Raw genomic sequence first — 16,775 nt, forward strand, 5'->3', positions numbered from 1 at the left:
GGCAGACATGACAGCAGCATCCACACAGTGTAACCAGGCAGACATGACATCAGCATCCACACAGTGTAACCAGGCAGACATGACAGCAGCATCCACACAGTGTAACCAGGCAGACATGACAGCAGCATCCACACAGTGTAACCAGGCAGACATGACAGCAGCATCCACACAGTGTAACCAGGCAGACATGACAGCAGCATCCACACAGTGTAACCAGGCAGACATGACAGCAGCATCCACACAGTGTAACCAGGCAGACGTGACAGCAGCATCCACACAGTGTAACCAGGCAGACATGACATCAGCATCCACACAGTGTAACCAGGCAGACGTGACAGCAGCATCCACAAAGTGTAACCAGGCAGACATGACAGCAGCATCCACACAGTGTAACCAGGCAGACATGACAGCAGCATCCACACAGTGTAACCAGGCAGACTTACTGTTAAAGACAAAAAAATGATTTAAAGGGATTCATTGGATCTCATGCTCTGGCTCTGACGCATGTTTTTGGGTTTAGCAGTCCGTATAGAGTGAATCTAAACTCCATGATGTCAGACTGCTCTCTGGTTAAATCCAGCAGATCATGACATCATCATGTTGGGGCCAGGAGGTCTCTGGGTGCTGTTACCCACCCTGGCTCCTTCCTTGCTCAGTCACCAGTTTATCCCTCATGAACTGAACCCCCCCATGGGCCCCAGGGTCATCAAAGCCTACTGAGTGGAGGAAGACTGCAAGGAGAAGTAGCGCGTGAGAAATGCAAGTCAAATCAATGGACAAATAAATAAACCAATGTAGAAAGTAAACGGATGGATAAATAAATGGATGATAATTCAGCAGTGGGAACTGGATGTGTGGGATTATTTCTAGGCCAGGTCGGAAGCCGGGTCACATGGGGGTTGAAGTCGGAGGGAGATGTGGGTGGGGTCGTCCCTAAAGGATGCTCATGTTTCAGCTCCAATCCTGGGAGAGCGAGGCCACTAATACGAGCAGTGAGAAGTCTTTTTCCTTAGGGACGCTGAAGGCTCTTGTTGTCTACTACACACAGCCACTTTACTTTAGTCAGCCATTTCAGAAAGGAGTACGGACAGCGGAAAGATCAGAGAAGGGAACAACGGGTGCAACAACGTTCTGGCTTGTACAGGCAGGGTTAAAAGGAAACAGTCACGTGTCAATCCCCTACTTACAGATAAGAGCTGCAGCACTGACTAACAATGTATCCTACAACCAATGTGTGTAATGCCTTTACATGGGTGGATCCCCAAATAAATGTATCCTACAACCAATGTGTGTAATGCCTTCACATGGGTGGATCCCCAAATAAATGTATCCTACAACCAATGTGTGTAATGCCTTTACAGGGGTGGATCCCCAAATAGATGTATAAAGTGATCAAAACAAATGTAGTTAGTGCAATATTCTAGATTAAAGGATAAGTAGCATATCATTTATAAACGTGTGTGTGCTCTTCTCCTTCGGGAAAACATCAGCTGACTCAAAGGGGGTGTGGCGGGTATTAAAACACTTCTGCGCTACCTGCAGTGAGGATCAGTGGAGGCTGCTGAGGGGAGGACGGCTCATAATAATGGCTGGAACGGAGTGACTGGAATGGCAACAAACACATGGAAACCATGTGTTTGATGTATTTGAGACCATTCCCCTCCAGCCATTACCACAATTCCGTCGATCCCAATTAAGGTGCCACCAACCTCCTGTGGTGTGGATACTCTTGTGCATCCTCTGTCGAAGTTGGTAATCGAGGAGGGGAGCAACCTCCTTCGTTCGCCTACTAACAAATTAACGCTCGACCACTTATCGGTTTTACCGGGTCGCGGAGGAGAGAGAAAGGAGAAGGCAATGAGAGGACGGTCTTTTGCCCAAATGAAAATCTCCGCTAGCCTGAAAAACACTTTTCCTGGGTGTGGCAGCTGTAGAAAAATAAGTGCCTTCTGTTCGCAGGCTGCAGAAGTACAAGCTGCAACAAACAGCTGACAGCATGTAGCTTTCTGATACACAGCCAAGAACTGGGAGTGTCTCCGTTCAGGAAATATATGGCCTGCTCTGCTTCTTTCCCATTCCCAACATCTTACACGCACACACAGACACATGAAACTATTTCAAAACGTAATCTGTCTAACACACCCGGACTCACTGTCAGACGTGATCTCAGGAATACTTTATAAATATTTAGTTGAGCAGACATTTGGAGGAGGGAAAGGTTTGGGGTATTTCAGTCCAGGATGATGTTTAAATTCCTTACCCAAATCCAACAGCTTTAAAAGGTCCTGTTACATATCCCGTCTTCTCTAGTCACTTAACCATAAACGTATCCATGGCTACGCACCCTAATACCCTCACCAACATACCAGCATGCCTGACATATCATTAAAGGGATTTGGTTCAAATCATCCTGCACAGTTGTGATAGAGGCATGTCTGTATCATACAGTATTTTTAACTTCACTGTGGACCACCCATAGACTGGCAGAAACTTTCTGCCAGTCTAAGTAATTAGGCTAAGAAAGGTTATTGGATTGCAATATTGGATATTTCATCCATGGCACATGAAACAATAACAAACCACCTCAACATTTTCATTTTGGTTTTGTGGCTTTCGAAGAAGGCGACAACACTTTGAGAACTGTACAGTGTACGAATACTGTGATTTAACGGTAGGGAGGTAGTGGAATGAGCTCCGCTCTCCTGCTACAGCTGTATGGTTAATCAATGTGGTCAGATTGTGGTTTCCTGGTGTCTGGTCAATCCCAGTCAGTGGTCATGTTTCAGTGATGTTGGAGCAGGTACACATGGAGATGTGTGGTTTGGAACCCCACCCCCACCCACATCCCTCCATTCTGGCAGCCATTGTTATTCTGAGCTGGCTTTGTTTGTGCAGCTGGAAGAAAAGCTGTGCTTCTTCAACCCCCCCCCTCACATGGAGAAGGAGGGAGACAAGGAGTTGGAGTCAGGCCTTTCAGGATTGTTCAAGTGGGAGAAGCTCAGATTAAAGTTCTTAGAGCAGTGTTTGACCTGCTTACTGAGACTTCGAACTCTGAAAGAAGGTCTGTTCCATTAACAACGTATTGGCGATACATCTCTAATGTGTGATTAGGAATAAAGATGGATGTGGCAGACTGACAGACTCTGTATTGGCTGGCCTACGTCCTCTCATTATTAACGGACTGTCATCCTGAAATGGGATTTTAAGTGAACTGCACAAAGAAAAACACATGCCACGAGTAACTGAACTGGAGTGAGGTCATGCAGCAGTTCAGAATGCTTTATAGGAGTTGGCAGATCAATTTGAAATGGACAATGTTTGTCTCAACCAAACATGACAACAGGTCAAATGTTGTAACTCTTGTGAGATCCTCTCTCTGCTCCCGGTCAAAGTCAAGTAGCCGTTCTCTCACTGCCCTCGAAACCATACCCCCACAGCATGGCAGACTACTTTCAGACCTGCTCACTATTAATATTATAGCATACATACACAAATATACACACATACAACTGTTCCATCAAGGTACCTTTTAGAGAGGTTGCAAGCCAGTGAAATAGTCGTAGCATGGCGCAAACTCCCAAATCTTTTCAGCTGTTATTGTGACTGCTGTATACATACCACCTCAGGCCAATCAAAATAATAAACTGGCACTTAACGAGCTGTACAAGGCTATAAACAAGCAGGAAGCCCTACACCCAGCGGCCGCCTTTCTGGTTTCCGGCAATTTTAATTCGGCATCGCTAAGATACGCGATGCCCCACTTCCATCAACACGTCTCCAACGCCACTAGGGGAGAAAGTCATAGACCACTGCTATTTTACCCATAAGCAAGCATACAATCTCCTCCCTCGTCTGGCATTCGACAAATCAGATCATGACTCCGTACTCTTGCTTCCTGTTTACAAGCAGAAGCTGAAACAGGAAGTACCCGCAATTTGCTCCGTTGAGAAATGGTCACCAGAATCAGAGGGTATGCTTCAGGACTGCTTTGCTAGCGCTGATTGTAATATGTTCTGAGACTCCACCGATTTAACGTTGACGAGTTTACCACCTCCGTCAATGAATTCGCTAGAAAATGCATCAGCAACGTTGTACCCACGGTCAGGGTTCGCTACTTCCTCAATCAAAAGCCCTGGATTAACACTGAGGTTGGCGCTAAACTAAAGAGCATGGCTACCGCACACAGCGCTATCGCAGACAACCCTGCCATCCAGGACCTCTGTTAGGCAGTGTGAAAGAAGGCCCGGAAAGTCATCAAAAAACCCAACCGCTGCCGCTCGGCATGAGGTGCCAGTGTATCAAGTCTGACACCAACAGGCTCTTGAACAGCTTCCATGCCCAAGCAATACGACTGACAAATAGCTAACCAAATAGCTACACAGACTTTAACTTGTATCTTTATTTACCTTTTATTTCACTATTTGCACAGTCTATGCACACTCACAGGGCCCTACACACTCACAGGGCCCTACACACTCACAGGGTCCTACACACTCACAGGGCCCTACACACTCACAGGGCCCTACACACTCACAGGGCCCTACACACTCACAGGGCCCTACACACTCACAGGGCCCTACACACTCACAGGGCCCTACACACTCACAGGACCCTACACACTCACAGGGCCCTACACACTCACAGGGCCCTACACACTCACAGGGCCCTGCACACTCACAGGGCCCTACACACTCACAGGGCCCTGCACACTCACAGGGCCCTGCACACTCACAGGGCCCTACACACTCACAGGGCCCTGCACACTCACAGGGCCCTGCACACTCACAGGGCCCTGCACACTCACAGGGCCCTGCACACTCACTGTCACTCCAACAAACACTCGCTCCATCATTCGCTCACTCACACATAATATGCACATTCATTTATACGGACTCTGCACACCCACTCACATGCAAGCTGCTCTGTTTATCTCATATCCTGTTGTCCAGTCACTTTATCCCTATACATATTTACCTCCATCACTCCAGTATCCCTGCACCTGTAAATATGGTATTGGAACTGACTTTTTAAATATTTGCCTTATATAGTATGCCTATTTCTTACGTTATTTACGTTAATGTGTATATCATATATATATTATTCTTCTAGTATTCAATTGTTATGGATTATTGCATTGTTGGGCTTTGAGTTAGCAAGAAAGGCATTTCTCTGTACTTGTGCATGTGACTTGAAACTGAACCTCTTGGGTTGTTTCCGTACAGCTCTCTCTGCCTCTGTATGTGGTCTGCTTTTACCATGTACTGTAACTGTATGTGTCCAGTCTCAGGGGGGATTGGTGCTCTTATATGTCAGTGCTCGGGAGGTCTCTGGATGTCGAAATATCCTCGTTGTTTTTCATGAGACACATTGGCTAGCTCTTGATATTTTTTTCTAAAGAAAATGTCATCCTGTCTAAAACTTTGTTGAATGTTCGTAGAGCGTGTTCTCTCACTAGGCAACCATGTATTTTTCTGACAGCAAAGCTCTGAATACAGGTCTTTATTAATAAAATACGGAAGGCTTCAATGCAGTATCTAAAACAGAATCTAAAAGCAATCAGAACTGCGTTGTCCCCCTCTGTTCGGCCCTATAGATTCTACCATATTTTTTTCCACACTTCTCATCTCTTTCATTGGCACCATCCCCCTCTCCTCTATTGTGGCCTCCCAGCTCTCTGTCCCGTGACAGTCTGCTGTTATTGATGCATAGAAAGATCACAGGAACATCAGAGGAACAAGCATGCAGTTTGTCGTGCCACAGTCACTGCCTGCACCCTCACCACCAATTTGTGTACACACACACACAACTAATATTGCACACACATAGAGATGTGTCAAAGCATTTGGAATCTGCTTCTATAGTGCTTACATTCATTAACATGCATACATGCACGATCACATGCATGCTGTGCACATGGATGCTGTGTGCTATCCCAAACCCTCATTACACACCGTATCCTAGCCAGGCAATAGAATAGAATCGGAGTAGGGTTGGAGTCCAAGTTCGAGCATCGGGTCAGAATAGGAGCTGGGACAAAGAAAAGCTGAATGTGCATTCAAAGCCTATTAGTTTAGGAGTACCTGACTGTTAAACAACAACACAGAGATGTGAGAATAGCAGCGCTGCTGAAACCTGAAACAAGCACACCTCATCCTCCCTTGAGCTCAGCTGTTAGTTCCAGATCTGACCCATAATGGAACACCTTGTTCCAAACTGAAGGGTTCTGACCAAGACCAACCGGTTCTGTTCAGGTCCAACAGAAGAACAGAGCTCCTTGTCCCCCCCCCCCACACACTGCTCTGAGCGAGCCAGGATACTGGTTCGAGACTGACTTGTCCTGTTGAAACTACTGAGCCTTGCGTTCGCATTCTTTTCAGTTTCAGAGCTGGATGGAGACAAGCAGGCCTCCGGGCTGAGTGTAAATATTCAGAGCTGGATGGAGACAAGCAGGCCTCCGGGCTGAGTGTAAATATTCAGAGCTGGATGGAGACAAGCAGGCCTCCGGGCTGAGTGTAAATATTCCGAGCCTTGCCTCTGTGGTTTACCAGTAATGTGACTAGTGTGTACGTGTCTTAGTGCTGTGAGAACATTAGCCTACTGTTATCTTTTACTACCACGCTTCCTTTGTGACACTAACCACGTTTCCGTCCACAGTTTTTATGCAAGTATAGTCATACCTTTTATAAAAAATAAATCACGACAGCTATGATGGAAACAAAGTGTAGGTACAATTTTGAAATGCAGATAATGCAGAAATGCAGATAACAGATAATTTTGTCTGTAAAATGTATTATGCGAGAAATGGAGGTGGAAACACCTTTTTATGTGCAAATATTGATATAATAACCATCATATCAAAGTAAACTTGGAGTCACGCAATGATATGTGTGTGGTCCTCCCACTACGACTCAGGAAACCATGCAGTTTATTAGGCTACAGGTGAAATAAGAACTTCACAGGGTGGAGCTTGATGCTCCTTTCCAATAACTGTTTGGGGTCTTATTCTGGTGACATGATGATCGATGCTTGACCACCGTTTGACAAATACAAAATATTCTCGCTCTTATCCATAATAATCTCATCATGTAGACTAGCCTACCCTCACTGTATCTGTGAGTCCACGTGCCAAGACTAGAGTAGGAACATGTGCTATTTAACAAAACATTTTGTGACAACACTATTGGGAGAGTTGAATTTAATGGAAACCCATTAAACTTTTTAGATTTTTATTTGGTACAAGCAAAAAACAATGTCATCGCACTGATTTTTTTATCCACAAGTCCATTTGGTTGAAACACACTACTGGTGAGGAAATTCACATATTTTCTTTGTGCTGATTGTTAGTCTGTTCACATACAAATCTGTCGCCAACTTATAACTGCTCAGGTTGTTGCAAACCTTTTCGTGTGAAATGAGTGTTGAAATGATGTGGTGTGAAGACGGCTCAGGGTGTCATGACGAGCCTCAAACCAAAGAGTGGTTGGTTCCTTTTATATGGAGTCATGAGGCCTTAATACGGAACTGTAAGAACATGTCTGCTCCAGATGTGTTCTAAGTCAGCTCTTTGTGCCCTTGTGCTTTGATCTCTGTGGTAAGTGTAAAGTATACCAGAGGAGGGGGGGGGGGGGACACGGAGAGAGGGAAATGTGGTCCCTTTAAATCAGGACGACTGATGAAAGAGAAATATGCAGAATAGTGCGACGTAAGAATATGAATAATTTGGCAGTGTGCCCCGTGGGACAGGGGTTGACAGGAATGGACTGAGGGTAAATGTATTACAGTAATTGCCTCTAAGGCGCCACCCCCTCTGATGCATTGCCCCTCCCGTTTGGGTAGGGGCAATGCTGCACGATGCCCTTCTTCAGTTGTCCCTCTCAAGTGGAGGGAGAGAAGGGCACATATCCATCCGTTGAAAGTAAACATTGCTTCTTGACCGAACTGTGCAGACAGAAACTAGACCCCCAAAAGAGGCTGTGCTCAAACTGTCATCTGCTGATGAGGGGAAGGTCAATCCCTAATTACAAGATGACCTATCATTCAGCAAGATTTTAACAAATCCCCACATCATACGACAAGGGGGGAGAGGAAGACATTCTGTCTTTGAAGCCAAAAACAATGTGCCTTCCAGGGAAGAAGTTAGCATCTCTGCAAATTAGACTTCTGTAACAAAAAACAGAAGTAGATCTCTAAAATATATTTCTGCTATTTTTTCTGCATCAGTAGAAGCTATCTGACTCTGTACTACTATAGCTATGCAGTGATAACGCATGAATGTAAATATTCAATGATCATTACTGGACTAATGTTTCACTATAACTATTCTAAACAATACGTCCAAGTGAAGAGCCAGGGGAATGTGTTTGTCTCGGACATGGTTTGGTAAGTTTACACAAAGCAAGCTACAAAGATGTTTTTCCACCATATTTAAAAAAATCTTTCTCCGAATGTGCACTAAGATCCCCTGTGGAATTCCTCTTAAAGCTTAAAACGGAGATATTGCAGGCTTCCATCTCATATCACTGGTCCGTCCGGCCTCTCTACAGTACAAGTCACAGAGCGACACAGAAACAGCCTCTCTTCCTCTCGCCTCTGTTTTTTTGTTTCATTTAGCTGCCTGGCGGTCATATGAACAGTGCAAGTCTCTCAACGACAGAGCCTCGTCTCTCTCTGGAGTCTGAGTTTCACTCCCCCACAATCAGTCAGTCCACGATGTAGCCAGCTCCACAAAGCCAGGTGCTACAGAACTGTATGTCAAAGGTCAAATCACAGACAGACCAAGTGATTCACTCTCCAGTCCAAAGTCCAGAGACTGCTCGTGGAGATTTCACCATAGCCATTTCCTTTGTTTAGGAAATTGAGCTCTAAACAGTTGTGAATATCAGTGTCTAAGTGGTATGCATATAGATAAGATTATGCTGGTGTGTCTGTGTGAGTGATAATATTTTTATTTTGGCATTTTGCAGGTGTCTGTGTGTATCTCTGTGTCTGGTCCACGAGCAGGCGTGTGTTGTTGTGTGGCGTTTCAGTGTTTGTCAACAATCTCCCCAAGGAGAAGTGGGTGTGGAGTCAGGCGCAGGAGAAAGCAAAATTTCGAAAAAGGGCATTTTTATTAACAAGTCCAAAGAACAGGAACAGGACTACAACAGTAGCCTCAAAACAACCGGACCCCGTCCAGGAAAAAAACACCTGTTCAACAGAACACAAGAAAACGCAACCCAAACTAAATACCAGCAAACATAACAATCCCGCACAAAACCCAGAGGGTATGGCGAGATAAAATACCCCCCCCCCTAATTACCCTAAATCAAACACAGGTGAAACACAAGACGGACACAACCAAATGAAAAGGTTGACGCCGAGCACCACCCGAACAGGGAGAGGAGCCACCTTCGGTGGAAGTCGTGTGTGTTGCTATTTGTGTGTTTTTTTCTCCTGGTGTGGGTTTCAGCCCTGGCTGCATGGCTGTGCGGTTGTGGGTGTTATCAGCCTGCCTGTCAACACTGAGCCATTTAGAGGAGATAACACCAGGCAGGAAGAAGGCCAGGGGAGGCTCACTGCTCTCTCTCTTTCTCTCACAGATCATCCACCACCACCACCACCAATCGACTGCATGACTAATGCCCTGAAGACTTACCCTGGGTTAATGTAGCAGTTAGTGTTATTTCATTTACGCCTCACAATTGGGTTGTTAATGTTGTATGTATGTTCCCTATGGGAAAACACCCTGAGATAAAACCTCTTCTGTTTGTGATTGCAGATGGAACTCAGACCTATCTAGGATAAGTGTTAAGGTTAGGGTTAAAGCTAGGGTTAGTAGCTAGTTAGTTAGTTGAAATGTTGCTGATAGTCTGTAGAGCATCTACAGATAGACTATTCAAATCGTGTTTCTGCCCCTGGTCCTGCTGGTTTTGTGAACTTGAATGCTCTGCCTCTGCTTCTGCCTTGCCCTGGGAACAGACTGAGGGCAATCAATGCTGCAGTGATGGCTGTGAAATCACTTCATGTCATGGATGGAGCCCTGGGGCTCAGGGATGTGGAGAGAGAGCAGAGACACACTGCTGCCACCTGCTATCACCAGCAAATTCAGTCCCACTACATCCTGACTGTGAAGCTAAGCTCAGTGTGTGGCTAACTGTCTGGGGCTGTTTAGTCAGTGGGCTGTAGAGGGCTTGTCCTTCCCTGCCCGTTTCCACTATGTAATGACTTGTCGCTATAGAAGAGAGTGTAGCTGGTGTCTGTGTGTAAAGTAGAGACCAGGGGGGGTGTCATCTGATTTGGAAAACGCTGTCTGGTAAAGGGTGATATACAAGTGTCACTGATCGTCTGTAGAACGTCTACAGATTTGTATGAAAATAGTTTGTGTGCATATGAATGCCCATTCTTTTGGAATGAGATGTTTGACAAGCAGGTGTCCACATAATTTTGATCATGTAGTGTACAAGTGTGTTAGTTGGTATTCAGCAGTCATAAAATGGGCCTTATTTACATTGAAGAGCAACTCAAATATGTCACTTTCAGCTCTGCAGAGATGAGATAATGACTTACAATGAAATAATGTAGTCATCAAATAGGCCTAAAACAACTCCTGCGTTGTCTTGGCTGTGTGTTTAGGGTCGTTGTCCTGTTGGAAGGTGAAATATTGAAATAAAGTCAATGTAAAAGCCACAGTTGGGTCATAACATTTTAATTAGCTGATGTGTGTTACTGGTTTTCAGATCCACTCTACCCTTAAACATTTACATTCAATAATGAGTTCAAATTAAGCCGTTTGTTCATTTGAATGATACAGTTTAAATAATGACTTGCAATCAAATGTATGCAAATAACACACTTGTCCACAAAGAAAGCTTGGAATCAGTAGTCAAATGTCAAAACAGTGTTGAAAGGAGGAGGCTCTGTTAAAACAAAAATAAAAGCTGTCCAGCAGTAAAGATGTTCTGGAAAGCTGATTAGAGTCTGAGCTCTTAAATACGTTGACGGTAACGAGATGCGTCTGGAGAACAGCTCATAGTAACCTGATCCTGATGCTTTCACTGCACGCCTCCTCTCTACAGCCTGAGCTGCTGCTGCCTGCTTCATTTCACTAATCTAAACGCTTTTACTGCTGTTTGGGTAGCTAGCTAGGTAGTCTAACTGTCGTCCTGTCTACTGGGCTGTGACAAACCTCGGCGAGGGTGGAGAGAGGAGCTGGGCTGGGGAGAGTGGAAAGAGCGGCGTGCCCATGTGGAATGGCATCTGAACACAAAGGCAGGAATCTGAGACATCTGTGACGCACACAAAACCCTCACGCACTCGTGCACACACACACACACACTCGTGCACACACACACGTGCACACACACACTCACAAAAACACACACTGATACCAGCACACACACACACACACGCACTCGTGCACACACACACACTCACAAAAACACACACTGATACCAGCACACACCAGACCCCCACATAGAAGCTTCAACGTCATGTGCCTGTCCATGCACCGTACACAGGAATGAAATGTACTGAACATAGCCCTATACACTCGGTCACACACACCTAAGAGTATATACTCAACACACAGAGAACTGAGTAGAGCAGCACACCAGTCCAGCTGCACACACACACACAGGTTGAACACACACACAGCTGCTCTTGGTTACTAATAATAACCAGAATGCTCTGCTGTTTCCTCAAGCAGGAACAAAAGAACAATAGTCTCCTTCGGCGTGGAGGAGCTCTGCCTTCCAGCCTGAATAACACAGCCACACCAAGCCATGCTGGAGTCACTCCCTCCCCGGTCAGACTACTCCCAATAGGGCTGCTGCAACTGTATTAACCGTTGGACGTGTGCTGATGTATGCCCATTTTATGCTGGGGTCAAATCCAATGTCCCCTCTGTGGAACAATACAGTTGATTCAATTCCATTAATATATTCCTATTTCCTTATCGGATTCATAGCATCAGGTCTCCGCCCGTCCCCCCGGTTTCCTGTGTCCATAAGTAGAGAGAAATCAGGGCTTGAGGCTGAGTGCCTCTGCCAGCCGCACCAGTGTAATTACATCAGGTTACATTACTACTGCAGACGGTAATGATGTTGTTATTGGAGGAGCCAATATAAACCAGCTCTCTAAAAACGGCTGAGATTGAACAGAGCAAGAGAAGATGCTGCTTCCAAAACATCACATCTTCTTCCTTCCCCTCAGCTCATCTTTCAGTTAGGTCTCTTCAGTCAGATTTCTAAGGAGAGTTTCCCGACTGTTTTCCGACTTTGCTCGTAGACGGCAGCTCAAGGTCCCGTCAGACTGTGCGTGACCGTGGAGACCTTGGCGTGCCACATGACATCTCTGTGACCAGGGGATTTGACAGTGTGTGAAACCTGATGGGCTGGTTTACCTGCAGTGCTGTTGTCTCGCCCTTGATCTGCCCTGCCCTGTGCCACACAGGCCCAGACGTCTCCACGGCAACTAGCTGACAGACAGGACATGAGAGCAGCAGGCTTCCTGCTCCACTGCTCTGTAGTCCTGAACCTCATACGGCACGAGTCAAAGCTGTGCACTGTCTTGACACCTCATACATCACTGTCAGATCCCTGATGCTGTAGCCATAACAGATAAACACATGCTCAGCATCAAGACCAAAACACACCTGCCACGATTCCTTCCTTCCCTACCTACCTACCTTCAACAACAGGACGTGATGAGAGTGACTGAGATGAAAGATTACACTGAGGGATTAGGCCTAGATCCAATGAGAGAACAAGTCTGTGTGCTATGTGAGATTCATGTGGCTCCACTGCCAGGTTTTACACTGGTGCAAGAACCTAAAGCCTCAGGCTTCTGTATTTCCATGGCTCAAGGCCCTACTCTAACCCACATTAGTGTTCAATGGTCTACTGCAGAACCAGGGGTCTCGGCCATACAGTACAGGCTGGAGAATGGTGTCACCATTGTGAGTGTGTAAAAAGAGAGCGAGAGAGAGAGCTGGATGGATGGAAAGAGTGAGAGGAAATAAGAGGTAAAACGCAGCAGCGAGAGACAGGAAGACAAGCACCAGACATACGTTTCTCAGGTGTCAATCAGAGACAGGAAATCAAAAAACGCTTCAGGGAGCACATTTGCATCAAGAAAGGAGCCGAAGACGAATCACCAAACATGTATGCTCATGCTGCATAGCCTAGATATGGGGTCATTATCAAAGCTATGTAAACGCAGCAAAAAAAGAAACATCCCCTTTTCAGGACCCTGTCTTTCAAAGATAATTCGTAACAATCCAAATAACTTCACAGATCTTCAATGTAAAGGCTTTAAACACGGTTTCCCATGCTTGTTCAATGAACCATAAACAATTCATGAACATGCACTTGTGGAACGGTCATTAAGATACTAACATCTTACAGATGGTAGGCAATTGAGGTTACAGTTATGAAAACTTAGGACACTAAAGAGGTCTTTCTACTGACTCTGAAAAACACCAAATGAAAGATGCCCAGGGTCCCTGCTCATCTGTGTGAACGAGCCTTAGGCATGCTGCAATGAGGCATGAGAACTGCAGATGTGGCCAGGGCAATACATTGCAATGTCCATACTGAGAGACACCTAAGACAGCGCTACAGGGAGACAGGACGGACAGCTGACCGTCCTCGCAGTGGCAGACCACGTGTAACAACACCTGCACAGGATCGGTACATCCGAACATCACACCTGCGGGACAGGTACAGGATGGCAACAACAACTGCCCAAGTTACACCAGGAACGCACAATCCATCCATCAGTGTTCAGACTGTCCGCAATAGGCTGAGAGAGGCTAGACTGAGGGTATGTAAGGCAGCTCCTCACCAGACATCACCAGCAACGACGTTGCCTATGGGCACAACCCTACCGTCGCTGGACCAGACAGGACTGGCAAAAAGTGCTCCCTTTGTCTCACCAGGGGTGATGGTCGGATTCGCGTTTATCGTCGAAGGAATGAGCATTACACCGAGGCCTGTACTCTGGAGCGGGATCGATTTGGAGGTGGAGGGTCCGTCGTGGTCTGGGGTGGTGTGTCACAGCATCATCGGACTGAGCTTGTTGTCATTGCAGGCAATCTCAATGCTGTGCGTTACAGGGAAGACATCATCCTCCCTCATGTGGTACCCTTCCTGCAGGATCATCCTGATATGACCCTCCAGCATGACAATGCCACCAGCCATACTGCTCGTTCTGTGTGTGATTTCCTGCAAGACAGGAATGTCAGTGTTCTGCCATGGTCAGCGAAGTGCCCAGATCTCAATCCCATTGAGCACGTCTGGGACCTGTTTGATCGGAGGGTGAGGGCTAGGGCCATTCCCACCTGAAATGTCCGGTAAATTGCAGATGCCTTGGTGCGAGAGTAGGGTAACATCTCACAGCAAGAACTGGCAAATCTGGTGCAGTCCACGAGAAGGAGATGCACTGCAGTACTTAATGCAGCTGGTGACCACACCAGATACTGACTGTTACTTTTGATTTTGACCCCTCTTTGTTCAGGGACACATTATTCCATTTCTGTCTTTGGAACTTGTTCAGTTTATGTCTCAGTTGTCGAACCTTGTTATGTTCATACAAATATTTACACATGTTAAGTTTGCTGAAAATAAACGCAATTGACAGTGAGAGGACGTTTCTTTTTTTGCTGAGTTTAGTTTGTGACCATGTAGCCCATCTAGTGTGTCTCCAACACCAAGTTGTTTTACATCCACAAATGATCAGAACTAAAACAACCAGATAATAATATCCGTCTTACATAATCAAAGCTGCTCAAAGTTTATCACGCAATGTGTATTTAGTAAGATATTCAAATGAACCATGCTGAATATTCAGGAGTCCGAATAGTAAAGATCTTCTGAGACCTTATTCTCTGGTTTCCCCGGGCTCGACTGGTGCAGAGAGCTAGGTAACACTGTGCAACAAAGTGGGACTTGAAAGGGAAGTGTAGTAGACAGGACTTCAAAATCGTCAATCAAAATAAATGTTCTCTCTCATTAAACCAATTGATTCTGAGTTCAGGCATTTACATTTTAAACGTGAAAACTATTTCTAAGATGCGTACTTTCAGATTTTCCAAACTCACCTGCGTTGCTCGCACTTTGAAGTCCACAATGTAGGGGGGAGGTTCTAAGGGTTAAGCGAGATGGTGATGGACAGAGATCAGCCAATTATTACTGAGAGATCAGCCAATTAAAACCAGCGGTTGTTTCGTCCGCTCCTACCATAGACTTCCAGTCAAGACCCGTTCTGAGGCGCTGTAAAACTAGGTGGTTCGACAGAGAGAGCCAGCTGGTGGACAAAATTATCTGGTTCCTAACCCCACACTGAGACCAAGCCCCCCCATTCCGGCATAGTGGTCATGTGACCCACTGATAGCTCCCTGCTATGCTCTCACAAAAGCCCCAGGTGGTGTTTTCCCTTTCCCAGCAACACCTGATAAGCCCCAATTAGCAGTGTGTGTGTGTGTGCCTGCTGCTCCCCTCCCAGATAGCTGTTCCATTACCCACCTGCTGTCACTGCAGCACTCACAGCTACCCAGCTCCACTTTCTCCTGCTGCAGGGGAAACCAGTGAACCTAGACATCAGTGTTTGAGATACCTCAGACACAACATCGTCTTGTATAACTGCACTCAGTCACATGGACACACAGAGACGTACATACATATACAGTACCCCGAGTGTTCAAAAGATTAGGAACAACAATATTGAGTTGCACCCCTTTTTGTCCCCAGAACTGCCTCAGTTCGTCGGGTCATGGACTACAAGGTGTTGAAAGCATTCCACAGGGATCCTGACCCATGTTGACTAACTTGTTTCAACTGGGCCCTCACAATTTCCCACGCCAATGAGCTTGGAACAGACACAGCTGTATTTGCGCAACGGAGAAGTGTTCAGGTATTGAAATTTCTCTGACATATTTTGGGTCGGATCTGGTCCACCTCGGAAACCCGAATCGGATGGGGTATTGATTTTGCAAAAAATGTCAGATGGGAATTTCACAAATCCAATTCGATTTGGATCTAAATTTCCAGATCTGAGATGACCTCTACTTCACACTACCCATCTATCACATTAAAGCTGTTGTATTCGCATCAAAGCACCAGACAGACACAATCTTACCTCTGTAGTAGTAATCTCTCTCCTCCTCCTAGCTAATCTCTCTCAGGTTTTAGAGCAGCCAGAGGGTTATGGGTTATCATTATCCATCATAGTCCCACGCTGGGTAGGACCCATCTTTGCTGTGATTGGTTGCCTTGTCGGGTTCCATTTTTGGCCCGTCTAATGGTGTGGTGAGCATACTCGTTGAGAGCTCTGCTAGCTGTCTGGAGGATTGTTCCATTCTGCACTCCCTCCCCTTAACGCCTCCTCCCCCACCCCGGTCCCTGACCACAGGTTATCACCCTTGACGCCAAGTGTCAATAGTGTCTCTGCGGTATCAACACAAATGCAGTGAGATGGAGCATGAAAGATGTCAGTGCAGGAAGGAAGAGAGATTTCTATCTCAGCAGGACCGTTAGACACAATGCAGTGTATAAAGTCAGGAAGCAATGGGGCTTGAAACATACAATGCCTTTGGAAAGTATTCAGACTCCTTATCATTTTCCACATTTTGTTACGTTACAGCCTTATTCTGAAATGGATTAAATAAAAACAATTCCTCAGCAAAAACAGAAATACCTTATTTACATATTTCAGATCCTTTGCTATGAGACTCGAAATTGAGCTCAGGTGCATCCTGTTTCCATTGATCATCCTTGAGATGTTAGTACAACTTGATTGGA

At 45.8% G+C, this 16,775-nt stretch overlaps 1 protein-coding gene and 1 long non-coding RNA gene across 5 annotated transcripts in view; one reads left to right on the forward strand and one right to left on the reverse strand.

The window, feature by feature from the left end:
- LOC115110550 (uncharacterized) overlaps positions 1–16,456 on the reverse strand; it is a 36,231-nt gene extending 19,775 nt beyond the window's left edge. Inside the window, exon 1 of one of the 2 annotated variants that reach the window (XR_010461188.1) lies at positions 16,114–16,456. This is a non-coding gene — a long non-coding RNA (uncharacterized LOC115110550). The remainder of the gene's footprint in view (positions 1–16,113) is intronic. The other variant, XR_003860648.2, reaches the window with a different exon arrangement.
- LOC115110548 (sphingosine 1-phosphate receptor 2-like) overlaps positions 1–16,775 on the forward strand; it is a 30,543-nt gene that overhangs the window by 7,473 nt on the left and 6,295 nt on the right. The gene's annotated exons all lie outside the window — the stretch shown is intronic.

The sequence above is a fragment of the Oncorhynchus nerka genome, linkage group LG26 (assembly GCF_034236695.1).
Source record: "Oncorhynchus nerka isolate Pitt River linkage group LG26, Oner_Uvic_2.0, whole genome shotgun sequence".
In the NCBI taxonomy this organism is placed as follows: Eukaryota; Metazoa; Chordata; class Actinopteri; order Salmoniformes; family Salmonidae; genus Oncorhynchus; species Oncorhynchus nerka.